The 18,563-nt window shown below is 39.5% G+C and overlaps 1 long non-coding RNA gene across 2 annotated transcripts; it reads left to right on the plus strand.

Annotated features, from left to right (window-relative positions):
- Positions 1-150: 150 nt before the first annotated feature.
- On the plus strand, positions 151-15,204 carry LOC128906070 (uncharacterized). 2 transcript variants are annotated; one of them, XR_008465064.1, is made up of 3 exons: positions 151-982; positions 1,513-1,797; positions 13,873-15,204. It is a non-coding gene; the product is annotated as an uncharacterized LOC128906070 (long non-coding RNA). The 2 variants fall into 2 exon arrangements; XR_008465063.1 differs by lacking the exon at positions 13,873-15,204 and having other exon boundaries at positions 1,513-4,646.
- The last annotated feature ends 3,359 nt before the right edge of the window (positions 15,205-18,563 follow it).

Raw genomic sequence — 18,563 nt, forward strand, 5'->3', positions numbered from 1 at the left:
CCCTGCCCTTGGCCACGCCGCCTCCTCTCCGGACGTGACTCCGGGCCTTCACCAAGCGGGAGGTTTCACCGGGAACGTTTTTATCCGCCCCCCCGCCGCGCCCCAGCCGTTCCCCTCAGTTCCCCGGCTCTGCCGCCCCTGACGGTAAGCCCCGCCCCTTTGCCGGTTAGCCCCGCCCCCCGAGCGCCCCCTGGCGGTTAGCCCCGCCCCGCGCTGCCGCCTCCAGCTGCGGCGCCCGTCGCCTGTGGTGCGGCGGCCGGGCCCCCTCAGCCTCGGGTCCCCACAGAGTGCCCCGTCACCGGGGCACCTTGTACAGGCGACCTGCTGCCACCGTGATAACCAACTGCGCGGTTCTGACCCTGCTGCCACCGCGCCTCCCCGCTGTGGCGGCGGGCTGGGCCTCGGGGTGATTTCTAAGAAGCACTTCAGTAGTGTGACGTGAGGAGGAAAGGTCGGCAGAGTGAGGAGCTCACACCGTTAGTGTGCCAGTGCCATTACGTCAGTGAGCTGCTGACAAGGTAGCGTGCCAGCTGCCTTTAAACAGCGTGGTATGAAGGCCGCAGTAGCGTGATGACGCCTGGCACGAGCGTCGCCCACATCGCACCTCAAGGCGGAAAGCTGCATGCTGCTGAAATGTGGTCTCAGCACTGGGTGAGCTGAGTTCACGCTCCCCTCCGCTGAGGTGTGTTATAGCAGGGACAAGGGTCACTCAGCATGATGCGAGCGATGTACGTGTGGTTACACAGGTAAAGCAAATAATTTTGGAACAGACTTCTGTTTTTGACATCCAAAGATCTGTCATCGGCATACCTGTCATCCACTGTTGCATTTCCTTCCTGTCTGTGGGCTGCAGTGCACTACAGTGCTCCGAATCCACCAGCTGATATGCCCCTTCAAGTCCTACAATGAAAGCTGGTGTCTCATACACCAGGAGACAGCGTGATGCACCTCTGAGGCACAACTGATGGGACAGTATGCAGCAGTAGGTTGGCAGCATGTTCTTCCAGGCAACTCAAGGAAATGTTGCGTAAGATTTTCTTGAACTGTGGGTTCAAACTTAGAAATTTATATAGGGAGTAGCTTCTCTGGATTTTTTCGCCTGCAAGACTGAGGGACAGGCCATGTCTGTAGTTCTACAGATGTTCTCTAATTAACCAATGTGTTACATGTGATCAGTTGTGAAAAAAGTAAATTAAGACAACATCTGTGAATTATGATTCTGATTTAGAGAAGGATCTAAGTGCCCATCCTCAAGGTAATGTTTCTTTTTATCTTAAAATATGTTTCTTTGAATTCATGTTTCAATAAACAGTAAGTGTTCTTAACCTCAGAAAACTGATCTTGCACAGGCTGGATGTGAGAAAGTAAAGAGATACATAGAAACTGTCTGCCAAATAACAAATTTTAATAAATTAAAATATACAACTTCTTTGCTGATTTTAGTCTTCAGTCGTAATTTCTCTGGACATGAACTTGCTGACAGATCTGTATTTGTAGCATTTGTCATTACAGCCTTTTTTACCCCTCACTGGAGTTACCTGTAGGTCACAGACATCATGATGCCTATGAAGCCATCTGACAGGTATCACAGCTAAAGGAGGCCCAGTCACTGTCCTGTCCATCCAGAGGACAGTGGTGCTGCCTAATGACATGTCACTCTACTGCAAAGGCCAGAGAAGACTTGGAGGTTGCTGCCCATGGAGTGCAAGAAGGTGTCATCATGCTTGAGTTCAAGGACAGCTCTATCAGTGAAGGAGCACCAGGTGCATATCAGCCGAGCGGGCCATTGAGGCACTGGTGAGTGTTAAGAAGGATGCAGAAGAAGTGGTAGTTTTGATATATAAACACAGGAACATGTATTTTGCTCTTCTAATTAGCATCTGTCATGCATATGAGAAGCTTGTGCTTGTCATTGTTTGTGATATTTAGGGATGTAGTTCATATTGGGTAAGCAATGTAACTGTGTTATTAAGAGAGGGAGTTTTATGGTAGCAGCTATGTTTAGGATCTGTAACGCAAATCAGTGCCTAGAGACAGCTCATGGAAAACTAAAAGAAGTGTTTATTAATCGTGATTTACAGCTGGTTTAGAAGAGCAATAACTGGTAAACCAGAGATTTCTGGACAAATTGCCATTGTTTGCTTTTTTGGTTGTTACTTTTTGCTCCAAATACGCTGAAAATGTACCAGTTTTCTGGTTTTTGGGAACTGAGCCCAGGATAGGCCCAGGGCTACAGTTATAATGGTCTGTGGAGGAGAACCATATATACAACATAAACCAAGTACATTCACTAAAAAACTTTATTTATTCTATTGCCAATAGTATATTCCAGTTCTGTATTAGCTGTGCAGCAAAACCCAGATGAACTACTACAGATGCTCTTAAACCCTTGAAACAGCGTGAGACATATGCCAAGCAGGATAATGGAGTTGCTGGAACATGTGGTATATTGTTAGTGTTTTCTGTCTTAGTATAAACCCAATGTTATTGCAATGTTTTCTTATTAAAATGTTTGATAATTTGAGAAGCCCCTTGATGTGCTGACAAAACAGTCACCCCAGGGTAGCTGGTATCCACAGCAGTTCTGCTCTCAAAATTAGTTTTGCTGCCCTTGTTCATCTGAATGAAAAAGACCAATTAAGTTAACTTTAAATGGTGTTTGTCCATTGACCTTGGCTGAACAATTAACTTTAGTACCAGTCTGGAATGGACTAAGTGCTTGTTCCTCCATGTGTATGGGTTTTTTTGGTCATTCACTGGAATTACTTAAGTATCATTTATTGGAAATGATCTGGTTTGTGCTGCTTTTCTGAGAACCATTTTGGATATTGGTAGATGAAGAACAAATTCTTCCCTGAGGTGGTTTTTTTCACAAATACATTCCATATCAATCTTAGCTGTCGAGGAAGAAAGCTGTAATGTGCTTAATCTTGCCACGGTGTGAGAGGATGAGAACACATAATTCCTGATTTAAGTCTTATAGCCCAAGGCCTAAAGGAGAAGAGCATCCTCCCTTCCCCCACAAACTGGATAGGACTGGAAACCCAGAAGGGCTGGCCACTCTTCTGGCATCTGTTAGGGAGCAGGAGAAGCTGACCGAAAAGGTCCAATGGTTAGGATTAAACAGGTTTCACTTATTCTGTGCAATTACAGCAGAGTCTTCCTATTTCAGACTCTTGGGGACTGTATCCCTTGTTCAAGTGAACATTAAAACTGCTATTACTGTAAGTGAGTGCCAGTGCAAAAACCTGTCCTCAGCTGTATTACTGATTACCTTCCCCTGCCGTAAACTGTATTTTGGCATAAAACAGAAGAAAAAAATAACAACTTCAAAATTAACGTAGCAAAATGCAAATCCTTGTAGCATCAACAGTAGCAGAAGCACAAGGGGCCCTAACAGGTTTGCATTCAGCTAAGGAAGTCTGTCACATCAGTGGGATTCTAGTGTCCAATGTCTGATAAAAAATGGTTCTGTAGTAAAAGTGATGGAATTACGGAAGCTGTAATTATGCTTTGAAGAAAAGGACAACACAGTTGTGCCCAGTCTAAATGAGTGCCCTAACACTGTAGTTTGGAGTTCTGTGTACAAGAAATTCATGGCCAAGGAAGAAAGGAAAGATTAAGGTCTATTTAGGAGGTCTGTTTTATAGTTCAGAGCTCTGTGCCAGTCTGTGTGGCACTGGACTCCTACAGTGAAGCTGAAATCATTGTGGAGTGTGAAAAGAAAATGGCAACTGGTAGAAGTGCTGTCATGAGTGAATGGACCCAAGCTAGCCGAAAAGGCAGAGAGCCAGGAAGTCTGATGAGTAGAACAACTTTAGGCTCTGCTGTGGCTTTGTGAAGCAGCCCCTTCCAGCAACCTAAGCTGGGGTGTGCAGTCAGCCACAAAACCTAATGCCTATGAGTCAACGCAGGGGGTGTGGGGTATGGCTACAGGAAGAGGAGAAGAGCCAGCTGCCAAGAGAAAGATGATTCCAAGTTATTATTTTTATTGCTGGTAGAGAGGATCTTGCTTGCTGGAGATGGTTTGCATATGTTACTTGAGTTTCCGTCCCTCTTTCTTTTTCACCCCTAGCTACAGTGACATTTATTAAAATCATAATTTGCAAGTGAGGAATTCTAATTCAGTGAGTGTCCCGAGTGGCTTGATGGCATTCCACGTTCCTGGTTAGAAAGTATTTTTTGACTAGAAACTGCATCAATAGAAACTGCCTATAACTAACATAAAGTTTTCACATTGAAAGTTTACTGAGACTTGCATTTGTTTGAAGATCACTGGTTTATTAGATTTTAAAATTGTTTTCCTCACAGACTGAATAGAGCTGTTCCATGCTTAGACCATTTCTATCTCACAGTTATTATTTCAAAGCATCGCTTTACATTACTGTAAAATGGGGTCTAAACTGCAGTTCTAGAAACAGCTTTATGTTGCCTGGTGAGTCTTTAATTCACGTTCTCTCATAATTTTGAAATCATGTTATCATAATCTTGTAACTTTGCTATAGGACAGATTCTGTATTTTAGCTTCCATGCTTGATTATATGTATTTTCATCTACAGTCAAGCCTATCTTCCAAATCAGAAAATTAAGGGCATTCTCTGAATTACAGCTGAAAAGGTTGCAATACACGTCTCGCACCACTGTTATTTGCTAGGAGAAGTTCTTGTAAGAAAATACTATTTTGGCAGAAGAAGACTTTGCACTGAGGAGTATCAGTAAATGTTTTTGTTATAAATCTGTGTTCTCAGTTTTATGTCCCAGTTTTTCTTTGGGTTTCCCAGCATCTGAACAAAGCAATTATGCCTATTTTCATGGGTGTAAGTGTCTCCAAATTGTGTTTAACTTTTTTTTTCCCCCAGTATTTTGAAATAAAGTAATGAAAGTCTTTTTGGCAAAGTGATTTAGGGTTGCAATCCATTTTGTAATTTATGTTTCTGCATTAGACAACCTGAAGTGCCAATAACAGGAAAGGGTTTTCTTTTACTACTAGCTGTAATAATGATTTTAAAAAAATCTTACTGTTACCAACTTCATAGAAACATAAATCTACCATGTGGTGGTGAGCCTTCAGCATGTGTTACAATAATTACTTCTGTCTTTCCTGTGCTAGCAGAGGTAGATCTGTGCAAGATTTGTGGTATCTTTGTCTGGTTTTAAGTTGACATTAATATATCTGATTTCATAGAATTTCCCGTATAAGCTCGTCCTACTGAGATAATCAGCAGCCCTGTAGGAGCCACATTCTCTGAGTCACTGTTTGGATGGCAGGGTTCCATGAATGTGTGGCTAGTTTTGTCTGCTGAGATGTCCTTTGGTATGTTATCTAGAGCAAGGTGTTCATGCTTGTGTCAGTGTGTAAAGGCATTGAATCTTGTAAGGACCATAGAATACTAGATAAGGATTTGCATAGTTGCATTTACTTGGCAAGGCAGGATTGCAACAATTGATGCACCTCTCTTTTTACCCTGAAAGTAAATCAGAAAGCAAGGAGGAAAACAGATTTTGCCTGTAGGTGGCAAAGAGCCATGAAGCTATTATTTTTTTCAGGCAATATGATTTCCTAACAAAAACAAATTAGTAGTCCATGTGAAATATATCTTACCTTTTTTTCTTTGACAATGCCTCTTGTAAAAATGGCTTTGAAACTAATCTACCAAAGTAAGGAGTATTAAAAAAATCTAGTTTGCATAACAAGCATATTACAGTTTCTGAATGTATGCTATGTTCTTTGGTCCAGACATTTAAAACCTCTAATTCATACCCTTGTGGCATATGAATTGCTGTAACTGCTAAACCAATTTGTTTGTTTTCTCAAAGAAAAGAAAAACTGAGTATAATGTACTGAAAGAAGGATCCGTAACACAAGTTTTCTGATTGGAATGCTGTCAAGGTCTTTAACATCTTATTTTAGCCAGTGGAACAGTTCCAGCAGCTCAAGTCATGACACTACCACTTACTGGAATTAACAACCTGGGGAGAAAAGTGCCCTTGTACAGAACATGTCCAGTATCAAAATGTGGGTATGAAATTCTCCGGATCTTTTGAATTTTAGATCTTTTTTCCTACTGTCTCACTGCATGCAAAGAGATATCACCAGTCATCAAAAGATACTATTTTCTTTTTAAAAACCTCGTGGTACCACTTTTCAAACGGACCACTGCAGCTTCTTTAGTGGCAGACAGTGGTACCTTCTAAATACACTGGAAGAAATTTGTCACAAAGAAAACACTTAAGGTGTCCTAGTGCACTATCTTTTTTGCCACACTTTTATATCAGAAATGTCTCAATTGTGTGTTAGATCACTCAGAGTCAGATTCTCCTCAAGATTTAAGTATTTCTATATACTTAATTATTATATATAATAAAATAATGTATTTACTAACACAGATTTGCAATAATGGAGCAATGCTACAGAGAGATAAAGAAACTAAGTTATTAAGATTATAGCTGTCAAGAAACATCTTCCAGGGTCACTTTAGCATTTCAGCTAGCTTTTAGCTTCCATTCCCTTATGCTAATTTGGAAGCTCTATTCACTCAAAATTGATTTTCTTTGTCCAAGATGGCTGTTTTCATCTTACCAGCCCACTCTTAAGCACTGACCAGGAAAGGTGGGACACAGAGTGAAAGCAAAGGGTTTTTTTTCTGTGTCCAAGCAAAACCACCTTAGTTTTGCCCTTTGTTTTTCTTGATTAAGAAAAAATATTGAGTCTGGTGATTGGATTCTTGAAAGTGATTCTGTGAGGTGGGAATTAGGACATAGGTCTGCCATAGGCCCATATCTGCATACCCCAACAAGTTGTTACATTAACATTTCTATCGTAATCAGTACGCTCCTGATTTCCCATTGCTTCTCAAGACATCATTGAGAACACATGTGATCAGAAGTTACAACTGCACAATTTCTAGATTCAGAATATATTTTGGCTGGCAAATACCATATAAGGAATTAATATGACAGCAATGGTGAAATGAGAAGTTGTAGTGTTAGGTGTGAAACTCTGCCACACAGACGCTCTTGGTTCTAGGGGTTTTCTCTGGGGAACGTCACAAATCCTGTGATGCCAGTATTTCCTGGTCCCATAAAAAGGTTATTCTCCCTTAATTTCCAGAGTTTCGGCAACATTGGGAAGCAGGATGAGGCAGATAGATAGCTGAAGGGGGTAACTGCCTTAGCCATTACAGCTAGATCTGCTGTCAAACATAGATCAACAGTGTGCAGTATCAATATAGAATGTACACAATTCTGTCACAGCAAGCAGAATAAATCCTGAATATCTTTGGAAAGGAGGTTACAATAAAATAACGCAATGATTATAATTTAAAAACAAATATATATGCCTTTCAGGGTGATATGAAAACTTTCCCTTCTCTTTCTTTTACCTCTCACTTTCCCGAGAGAGGAGGGAATGCTTTGCTCACGTAGAGGAGTGATTCATTAATAAGTTCAATAATGAATTAGATTAATTATATCTATTCTGCAAGTTATACCCCCCAGTCACTCTAACTGGAAACTTAATGCACAGCATTTTATAAAATTGTGTTATGAGCTGCATATATGTACACATTTAAATCTACCAAGTGTTACCAGATGTGATGGAAAATAAATTAGCTAGAATTATATTTTTCTCAATAATTAACAAATATTTCTATAAAAAGTAGGGCAGATAGATACTTTCAATAATCATGCAGACAACTGCATTATTAACTCTGAAGTTTGCCTCTTTCAACATTAGAATATAGCATTATTGGGGGGAAACGGAAATAACATTTTTGTTTGACCGATCTGTGTATTTGAAGAGACAGTGGATAAGTAAACTCCATGCACAGAACGTTTCTGTTCAGCATTTCATGTGTGTGTTTATGCACAATTCTTGTGTATATAAATATCATCTGTTCCTGCTGTCCTCCCACAGAGCACTGCAATGTGCTGTGTATTCCCTTTGTATTTCAGATGTCTCAAGGACATCTGCTGGACTCAGAAGTTGTGCTCAGTACTTGGGGACAGTAAATCAGCCACTTACCAAAGATGCACAAATCTGAAATAATTATATTTCAGCTTGTTCAAAAGTAGATAATTTTTGTGAGAAGTTGAATAAGTTGTGTCAGTAGAAATGATGTCTATTAGGCATACATTGTTTTCTCCACAATACAGCATGTGAGTTGCCTTGGGCATGAAGCAGTTGCCGGTAATTAGTGTCACTTATCTGACCTTTGCCGAAAAGAGTATTCACTTTTCAGCAGTCGCTAACAAGCCTCCACAATAGAGCTGTGTGGCAACGTCCAAAGTGCCTTTAATCCTCAAGCATGATGTGAACATGGCTTAAAATACTCAAGTGCTCTTTTCTGTGTGTTCATAGAGTGGGTGCTCTCTTAGCATCGGACTGTGTTTGTTTTGAGTATGTGGGTAGAGTTTTCAGTTTAAATATCTGCCACAGCACAAATAGCCCTTATTCCTGTAAAGCCAACTAACCATCCTAATTAGTGCAAGTCTGTAGAAAAGAGACTTAACAATATGCAGACCTCGTTCTTGTCTTGCAACAGTGAAGTTTAGAAATAATTTAATTGAAAATATGTTAATATAAACTACAGTTTATGCAATAACAATTTAAAATTACGTAAATTCTTTGCTGCATCTAATGATTGGTCCCTTGGGTAATCTGCATTCATAGCAATTCCCCTTGGAATTTCTTCTTGTTATGATTCTGATCTAACAGTAACTCTGGGTTGAGACATGTGGTGAATAAAGTGGTCGGTGATGAGTATAAAATCACCGTACAGTTTCTCTTCAAAGGTAGCGCACCCTTATAGGTGACGGTAAAGCAGCATTTTTGTTAGTGAGAATTTCACTGGCGAGGGAGAAGCCTTAACTGAGTACAACAAAGCATTTTCAAAATTTCCAGTGAATGGGAAGTTAGCTTTTGTAGTCATGTGTCTTCTAGAAATTCAAGTATGCTTACCCTGGAATCTTGTCAGGGATTTCATTACATGTTCTTAATCCAGATGTTTCAAATGCTTTGGAAACAATGAACTATCATTATTGTCAGAATAAATTCATCATCTTTGCTTTCAGAAATGTCAGACGGAGGAGGAGTGTTTAGCAGACCTCCAGGGAGCCTTTCAGTGTTCTCTCTACTGGAATCTGAAACCTTCCTAGACAGATATGTTTAGCTTCTCCTAATGGTGGTCAAACTAGAAAATCACTCCAGCATTATCCATTTAATATTTGCTGATATATATTATCTGGACTATGTCCCCAAACGGTTCCTTAGTTAAATTAACTCCATCTTACTATGTCTCACAATGATCTAAAAGCTATATATAACATATGGCATTCATAAATAGGTGATCCCAAATCTATTATATAGTCTACCCATACCGCATATGGAAATTTGAAATCTGAGAGAGACGGGGTCTATTCTACATAAGAAGAGATCAAAGTGTCTTCTAACAGTTTGAAAACCTTGACTATGCCCTTTCACATTACCCTTTCAACAATATTCTTTGAAGTCTGAAGTCGTCTCTAAGTACAGGCACTTGCCCTAGCTGGGATTCCTGTTAGCCCTGGAAGAGGTAACAGATCATGATTCCTTAATCACTTACTTTTAGACACATGAAAATGGCCCGGAGGATTAGTCTTTTGTTAGAAGTCAGAGATATAAGGCAGCTTTCAGCATGGGCCCTGTGTTTGTTAAACCGCTGCACTTGTAGATGCAGAAATATATTAATATCCTCGTATAGCTGCTTAAATTTTTATTTAATTTTTTTTTAAACGGGCAATCCTGTTTGGGTTTGGGGAATATGTGGTTTTCCTAAAACATTAATTTCAAAAGCTCTTTAGCCTATTATGGCTAAATAGCATTTTAATGAAGCATGTTTGTTACACTTACCGACAATAAAAGTACTTATCATGTAACAAGAGTAATGAGCAAGTTACTTCCATAGCTAGTACCGCAATGACAACATCGTGTTGTCACCTTTCAAACTGCGTTGTACCGCCTCTGCTGCGCTAGAAGTTCAGATTTTTACCAGCCAAATATTCTGATATTATGCCCTAATATAAGCATTTATTCTTCTTTTTCCAAATTAAAAAAAAATTAAAATTCTTAAAGACATTTATTTCTGCTAGTAGGCAATGATGAAGTTTCCATTTTAACTTTAAAGTCTTTCTTTTATTTGACTAGAGAACAGCAGGGCCAGCTGCAGGTATAGGCGGTGTAGGCAGGTTGCCTATGGATGCAGATGTTCGGGGTTGCAAAATGGTCCCAGTAAAGAGCAGCCACACTCAGCTCTTGCCTCTGCCAAGGCCGTTTCTCTTCTGAGAGGGAGACCCCAAGTTTGAGCTGGGTATGTGAACAACTGATTTCTACCTCCTGTTGCAAACTCCCTCAGCCTGAGTAATTTATACTTTTATACTGTATAAATATGTTATACCATATTGATATGTGTTTTGTACTCACTCTGAGAGTGAGTATGCACCAGCGGCAGTAGCAAACCTGCCCCTTCACTTTACGGGAGCAGCTGAGCCCTGGCAGCAGTGGAGGAGCTGTACATGATGACTTGTTTGCTGCTTGAGCAGTAAGGAGCATGGGCAAGGAGCGGCACAACCGCCTGAATCTGCAGACTGGAGGGCTGGGATCCAGTGACGGATGAAGAGGACCTCTTAATTCTACTCCTCGTCAGCCAAAACCCCACTGAGCCTCCCCAGCCTATCTCCCTGCACCTCCCTCTGCTCTTTCCTCCACACGGTTCTTCATGCACCTCCACCTTCCACAACCCCCGTGTTCTTTTTTATACAGCCTCTGACTACAACTGCTGCAAAATTCAAATTTTCCTGTACGTGGAGAAGTCTTGAGTCAGCTCCAGTAACTAACCACTTAAAATTTTCCAATTTAATAAGCAGATCACATCAAGTTGAATACTCATTTCTAAAATGCGAGAAAGGAAACCTCCAAATAAAGGAAAAAATAATCTAAAGAAGATACCTATGGTAAATTAAATGAAGTCACATTCAGGATGGATGGCATCAGGATGTGTATGTGGCATCAAACACCACCCTGTGAGAGAAAACCCTGCGTAACATCCCCAGCCCCACTTTGTGTGCCCCATGGCAGCTGTGCCCCTGCCTCCTCCAAGCAGGAGGACTGCCATCTGCCAAGTGTCTCCATCCCATGGGAGAGAGTATGAAGAGGAAAGGCTGTAAGATCTGCTCCTTCCCTCAGCGGCACTGCTCCTCCCCGTGGCGAGCAGACTGCTGAAGGAAACGAGAACTGGCTCAGGTGGGAGGTCACTGAGACACTATGGACTCTGTCACTGAGGGAGACGGACATGCCAGAGGGTCCTCCATCAGGAGGGGGACAGGTGGGACAGTTCAACACTATGCCGCAGCTTTTGGCATGCAAGAGGGTAGGTCATCTGGGGAGAAGAATTAGTGGGCTAAGGTCCTTCTTCAAACACCATTCACCAAACCTTGTCTGACCCCGCTGTCCAAATGACTAAATATGACTTTGGTATCTGGTGGTGCTGTGAAATCATTTTTTAAGGTAGTGAAAGATTCATGTTACCACCCACCACTAAAGACATTAAAGGCTTCCTTAGCTGATAAACGAGCATAAATACCCATTCTGTGAGCAACAGCTTTAATATTGCATTTGATACTCAATCATAACAGTAGTCTGCAGAAGTGGTTTAGCTTTCAATTTTGTCAGCAATTTATATGTCTTTTTCTGCTTCTGCTGTTTCTTTCCATATGCACCAAAACCGATGGAGGAAAGCCACCACGGCTAAGTTTAGACTTTTCTGTCTGTTCTTACTGTGAAAACTCTCAGGGCCAGCTATTTTCCATTTTTACTCCTACAAGCTCCATTTCTATTTCTCAACCTGAGATCACTAGTTTAAAGATAGCTCTGATGCAGTTACACGATCTGAGATCAACCTTCACATTCATCTGTTACGGAGCCATTAGTATCCCCTTCCTGGCTGCCAGTTACGTCGCTTGTTGGTCCGTCATTCCAATTTTTCCTCACGCTTCTTTGCATGTTCATATGACTGAGAATAGTTTTCCATCCATAAGCCGCTTACTTATGTAACATCACTTCTGTTTCCCTTTAATTTATCTTTTATGGGCTGCCAAAGCTCTACTTGGTCATGACTGGGTAACTGTTTGGCTCGAATGGCATTTCTTGGGCTAATCAATTATTATTTTGCTTACTTTGTCTTCCTGTACTCTTTTTAACATTATATGGTGAAATGCAATTTTAGGGAGTTGGAGCTTGTCTTCTTGCATCTTCCTAATAGTCCTTTTCTTAGGTAAACAGTAAGTTTTAATTTCATCTTGGGACATTCTATTGATTTCCTAGCAAAACAAATAATAACAGCTTGTAAGTGTAACTCTGATTGCAGCAGCAACAAAGCAGGGCGACATATAAAGAAAGGTTCACTCTACTGCTTTCTTTAAATGCCTGTAGGAGTTTTACTCCCAGTTTACTCACATAAAGACTTGGGGACTTCATCTACCCTCATTTTTGTCCATGAAATCTAATTTTGCTACTAATTTCTTTCCATGATCTGCCAGTCATGCCCGGTAAGTGACTCTCTTAATTTGACTTACCCTTCATAGTGATAATTGCTGATATTCTTTTTCCTTAACAGGAATTCATCCCATTATCTTTCACACACTGCTGTGATTATGAGTGCTTTCCTCTAAAACATTCACCTTTAGATTTCTAGTTTGTATGACACAGTATGTTACACATACAAGACCACTTGCTGGCAGCATGCCTCGCATTTTCAAACTCTTTCTAATCATTAAACTTGAGATTCTCAAAGCTAAGCAACCCACTTAATGACAGGCTTTACCAGATTTTTTTCCTGAATTTAATTGCTCAATAATACCACTTTGTATTTCTACAGTGCCTTAATCCAGGAATCTCAAAATAATAGATAATTATTTTACTCCCTACGGAGTATTACGAATTGTTGGGAATCCCGTTTTTAAGTTAAGGAAAACATGGTACAGAAAAGTGTATGAATTTCACAGCATCAGGCAGGGCTTCCCTATCAACAATAATATTTTTGAATGGTTGTCAGGAATGGAACCTTTAACTATGCTGTAAACTGTTCGCTGTTAGCATGGTAATCCATGATTGTCCGTAACCGATCAGCTTCTGGTGCAGATAGGACCAAAGCATATGAGAGAAGTAGCCATGTAAGACAGGCTTCCTCATCCTCTATCCTACACCGATATAAACATCTTTAATGCATACAGCTCATAATTTACTGTCTTTTGGGCAGGCCTTTGTACCTTTTAACAACTCCCTCTACAGGCAAGAGCGTCTTTTACTTAAGGCAGTAAAAAGGGAAGAAAGGAACGTACTAACTGTATTTTCTTTAAATCCAAGACAGCGTCAGTTATTGTCAATGAGACCATCTCTACCAATGCTAATACAGTTATGCTGAACTTCCAGAAGAAGTAAATTAAGTTGTACAGGTTTATACAGTCAATTTGAGAACAAAATTGGCCTACTGTGTCACAAGTGAAAAACTAACCTTATTATAGATACTTTTCTTTCTTCTCCTATACTGTGGTTCAATTTAATTTAATATAGATATGCTGTTAATTTTCAGAGAGTTCAGTTAGTTAGAAGAGGCTTAGCTAAAAAATAAAATTACTGAACAGAAAATTGGTTCTATTTTACCTCAAACCAGGACAAATACTGAACCCAAATGTTCAAAAATATGTATCAAGATTGTCGTAATTCAGTATGGTCTCCCCCTACATGTGATCAGGCAAATAGTGAGGTTAAAATACAACTTTCTTTTCCACCTCATGCTCACCATCACCATGAACTGAATGTTTTTCTTTACTGTTCAGCTCAAGCCGTAAGAGGAAGTCACTGAGGTTAGCTAATAGTCGAATCCTAATTCATGGCTCAATAACTGGAAGCTGCAAATTTCCTGGGGTTTCCATGAGTTCAAGCATGCTTCCCGTCATCCTGCTACACGGCACACGGTGTTCTGGTTACTATCAGCTGTGAAGGATGCTTATGCCCGTGGCCATGCTGGCTGCCTGCCATCGCTGTGCAGCTTGGATCATCCTGTTGGGCACCAACTTTTCTACCCTCTGGATACTCTAGAAATGCAGCTGGGAGCTGCAGCGCTTTTCAGCGTTCAGTGGCTTGCTGTCCAGATTCGTTACCCTTCAAAGGGGAATGTCTTGCTAGGAAGTAATCTGGAATTCATTCTTAATTTCATCTAGATTAAGATAAAACAAAATTTTATTTCTTTAGTACTTGAAGTATTTTTTCGCAAGATTAAAAATAGGCAACAAAGTAACAAAGCTTTATATCAGACCTAAGTGAGGAAGTAAAAGATAAACGTTTAAACTACAGATACTATTCACATTTTTTCCATATGATTTACCATACTACCCTAGATGTCAAGACTTCTGTGGTCCTAGACATCTTCTGCTCATGTTACATCATTGGAAAATCCCTCTTTTGATGTAGCATGTTAGCTTTTATAGCCAATTTATTTTATAGCATTTGAAGTCTTCCTGAAGAGGTCCAGAGAGATTTGATCTTTTTCAACAAATTTTATTTTACTTTTAATCCAGGAGGTAGTCTGGCCATTTAAAAGAATTTAAATAAGCATTGCTTCATTTCCCAGATGATGTGAATGCCTCTTCGTTAGACCCGATGTCATCCGCTCTACTTGATTGTCTATTTAATGACTGCTTGCCTTAAGAAAAGGGTGTATCTTGTCCCCTCATCCCTTTGCTAATTTTAATGTTTCACTATGAAGTGTTTCCTCTATTGAGACTCAGTTCTCTGTCAGTCTTTCCACTAACAAAAACCACACAATACAAATGTCTACATGGGATAAATGTATGTATCTTATTACTGGGTGTTGACTGTAATCAGACACAACAGTAAATTAACGTTCTGGGATCATAATCCCCAAATATTTCCTGGACGTTTTTTTAAGTGAGTAAAGATTTTGGACCCAGTTTCTAAACAAATGTAAACTGACCTATGTGCATTGAATCTAGAGACCGAGGACAGGGCTAGATTTTATTTAAATGAATAAATAATTGTGTATGTGCATATGTATTAAAAAAACAAAGACAGGATTTTTTTTGCTTACTGACCAAACTAAAATGTAAGAAAAAAAGTCTAGTCTTGATTTGAAGTGTACGATTTTTGTGGTCTTGTCAAAGAAAATAAACATTTTAGGTCAAACAAAAATATGCATTTGTGCCCCATTTAAATATTTATGTATTATTAAAATGAAACAGACTGATGCCAATTATTTGTGAATCTGACATTTTTGCCCTGCTCCAGCTATACTGATATTAATGGCTGAAGAAATAAACTAAGTTAACGCAGGTGAAAAATACAAATTCACTAGTTGTAACATACTCGAGTCTTGACAAAATTGCTACATTACTAAAAATTGCAAAAGAATGGGTTTTTGACAGCTGAATCACTGACTGGAAACAACTATTCTAGAAGAAAAGAGAAACTATTTTTTTATAAATATAATCAACGGTTTACAGTAAAAGGAATTCCCAAAAATAGCTAATGAAATCAACCATTCAGAGACACTGCCATGAACTAAAGAATTTGCGGAACAGCTTTAATGTTTTTATTAGGCACTGTCTCTACAGCTATTTGAATGTAGCAATAACTGAAGTTTCACAGTGTAAGTGTCTAATCATGTTGAAAGAAGATAAAAAAAAATCTTTCTCCTTAGCAGTCCAAATAAGTGCACGAATATTATTTGTTGGGGTTTTTCTTGTTGTTTTGTTCTTAGATATGTTTTCCCTCTAGCATGAAAAAAGTAATACATCTATAATTACAGCACTGGAACTCTCAGGAACAGTCAACTTTGCTTGCTTCTCCTATTGTATTTCTTAAATTTTACCTATTATTTAGAAAACACTGAAATTTCAACATCCAAAGTGATTGCATGGCCAGGGGGGAGGAGGGTATGTTGACCATGGCTCTACAGTCCACAGTGAGGTTCCCTCTAGGAGAGGAATTGTGCAATACCAGTTCATCTTCAGAAACAAGAAAATGTTACCTCCTTCCTTTCATTAGCTCCTCATTTTTTAAAATGCTTTACAAATTTTCTGTGTGGTCTACAAACTCCAAACCAAATTCTCCACTATTACAAATAGGTAAAACTCAGGTGTCTTAATTTTCTTTAGAACCTACAAATTCCTCTCTTCAACTCCATCTCATGTTTTCCATTAAGGTCTAGTATTTAAAAAAATATCATTTTTAAACTATCATTGGCCAACTTAGATAAGAATGTAAAACTAAATGGTAATTTTTCTTCTAAATCCTTCCACAGTTTCCATTCTCTGTAACTGAAAACATTTTTATCATACTCCTTGTACTTCGGTAACAAAATATTTTGTTAACGTGTTAATTTGTCCTTACCCAGTATCATTAAAATAATTAAATCCTAGCATCTTAATGCCATAGTGTTCCTTCAAGTCCAAGTTTGTTACCATTTTTTATCATTTTTATCAATCTTTTATCATTAATCTATTATCATTCCTTATCACATTTGGGTACCAGCGTATCTAGTCTTAGTATGAGGTCTACTAATGAAACACATGCATTAGTGTGTTAAATGCTTGCATATTAAGTATGCTTGCATATTATGCAGAAAACAGTGAAGTGCTGTCTATGGCACGTGATAGCAGTAGCTCCATCAGTTGCTATAGAATGTAGTTTAGAGTTTGTAAAAATGCATGCACTAAATATCAAACCCAAACTGCCAGGTTTATTCCACAAGAAAGTAACGGTTTCTTTACAATCCTGTTAAGTATTTGGACATCCCTGAAGAAATTCTATTCACCAAGTGGGCAGAATTTGATTCCTTATTGCCATGACCAAGCATGAAAATCTTAGATGAGGTGGCAAGAATCAAAGGCCTTCTGAAAATGTTAAAACTAATCTGCTGTGAAAGATGCAGATATAAAAAAGTGTTCTAGAAAAGGTCTGAATCTGACTTGAATCAAGACAGTTTGAATATATCTGATTTCAGGAAAATTTACATTTGATTCTCTTCCTTAATCACTTACTGAATAATTTGAAAACTTCACTATAAGGCAGTGAAGATTTCCTCATAGCTTGAGTACTGTTTTGGAACTGATATAAAGTACAGTAAAATACAAGTGTGCTTGCTTTTATTTATTACCGCATCATCATTTCATTATTATTTTTGTCTCTAAATCTATTAACTGCATTAATACTATTTGGATTGTAGTAAATTAATTGTTTTATCTATGTTAATATTTATCAGTGTCCTGGTTTCAGCTGAGATAATTCTCTTTCTAGTGGTTGCTGTGTTTTGAGATTTGGTATGAAAGGAATGTCAATAATGCATATTGTTTTAGTTGTTGCTAAGTGATGTTTATAGTAGTAAAGGTAGTAGTAAAGCTTCCCATAGAAGCTGAGAGAGAGCATAGACAGAACAATGGAATGGCCAATGGAATATTCCAAATGATAGACCTCATGCTCAGTATATAAGTGGGGGGTGCCCTGGGCCACCCCCTGCCCCCTGGGAGCAGGGGAGTCTGTGATCACTGCTCAAGACAGGCTGGGCAACCAAGGCAGAGGGTGGTGAGAGTGACTTGTGTCTTGTATATTCTTCTTCTTAATTTTCATTTTCCATTCTTGTCCTACCAAACTGCCTTTATCTCAACCCACGAGTTTTTTTTTCCCCTTTCCCCTCCTTTTCTCCCTACCCTTCTGGGAGTGAGAGGCCGCATGGTCCTAGTTGCTGGCTGGCCACGACAATCAGCTACTGTAATTAGCTTCAGAATAGCTAGTAAATAACATGGCTTATAGATGAAAGACTCCATAAAACAAGACACTGGACCAGTCTTGTGCTCAGTGATACAATGAATGAATGGTATTTAAAAAAATAGTGGGAGCTGCATGATGCATTTTGTGAGCTGATGCTGCTGGACACAAAAAAGAAGAAAGCGCTTCTGCTAACGAGGGGCTCCCTGGAAGTTCAGTGGTGAGAGTATTCAGCCCTCAAAGAGTCTCCAGCTGCTTTGGTTAATTTATTTTGTACAGTCCTCTGGCTACACACTAGTTGTTACTGGTCTCTAACTCCTGCCCAGGTCTACAGCTCCTGCCCAGACCTCGGTCACTTATGATGTGTTTTCTACCATGTGCAAGTCTCTGTTTTGCTTACGCTACTTCATAGTCTGTGACGCTATCCAATACCCACCTGTCTCATCCAGTGCTTCCAACCCACCTTTGGATTCTTTCACTGTCTGCATCGTATATCAGATGCTTCATCCTCCCTATAAAACCTCCCAAACTGAGCCCCTACACACCTCTCCTTGAGGAGCAGGTCTCATGTTCTTTTGCACCACAGTATAAACAATTAATTTACTACTACTATACTCCAGTGAGAAACAGGGCACTTGAAAACCCCTTATTACATTTCAGTTTTTAGAATTGGTGGTATTTCTGTAGACCTGACCCAAAAAAAAAAAAATCTCTTCAGGTTGTGTTACCTGGTTCATTGTGTACA

The sequence above is a fragment of the Rissa tridactyla genome, chromosome 2 (genome assembly GCF_028500815.1).
Source record: "Rissa tridactyla isolate bRisTri1 chromosome 2, bRisTri1.patW.cur.20221130, whole genome shotgun sequence".
In the NCBI taxonomy this organism is placed as follows: domain Eukaryota; kingdom Metazoa; phylum Chordata; class Aves; order Charadriiformes; family Laridae; genus Rissa; species Rissa tridactyla.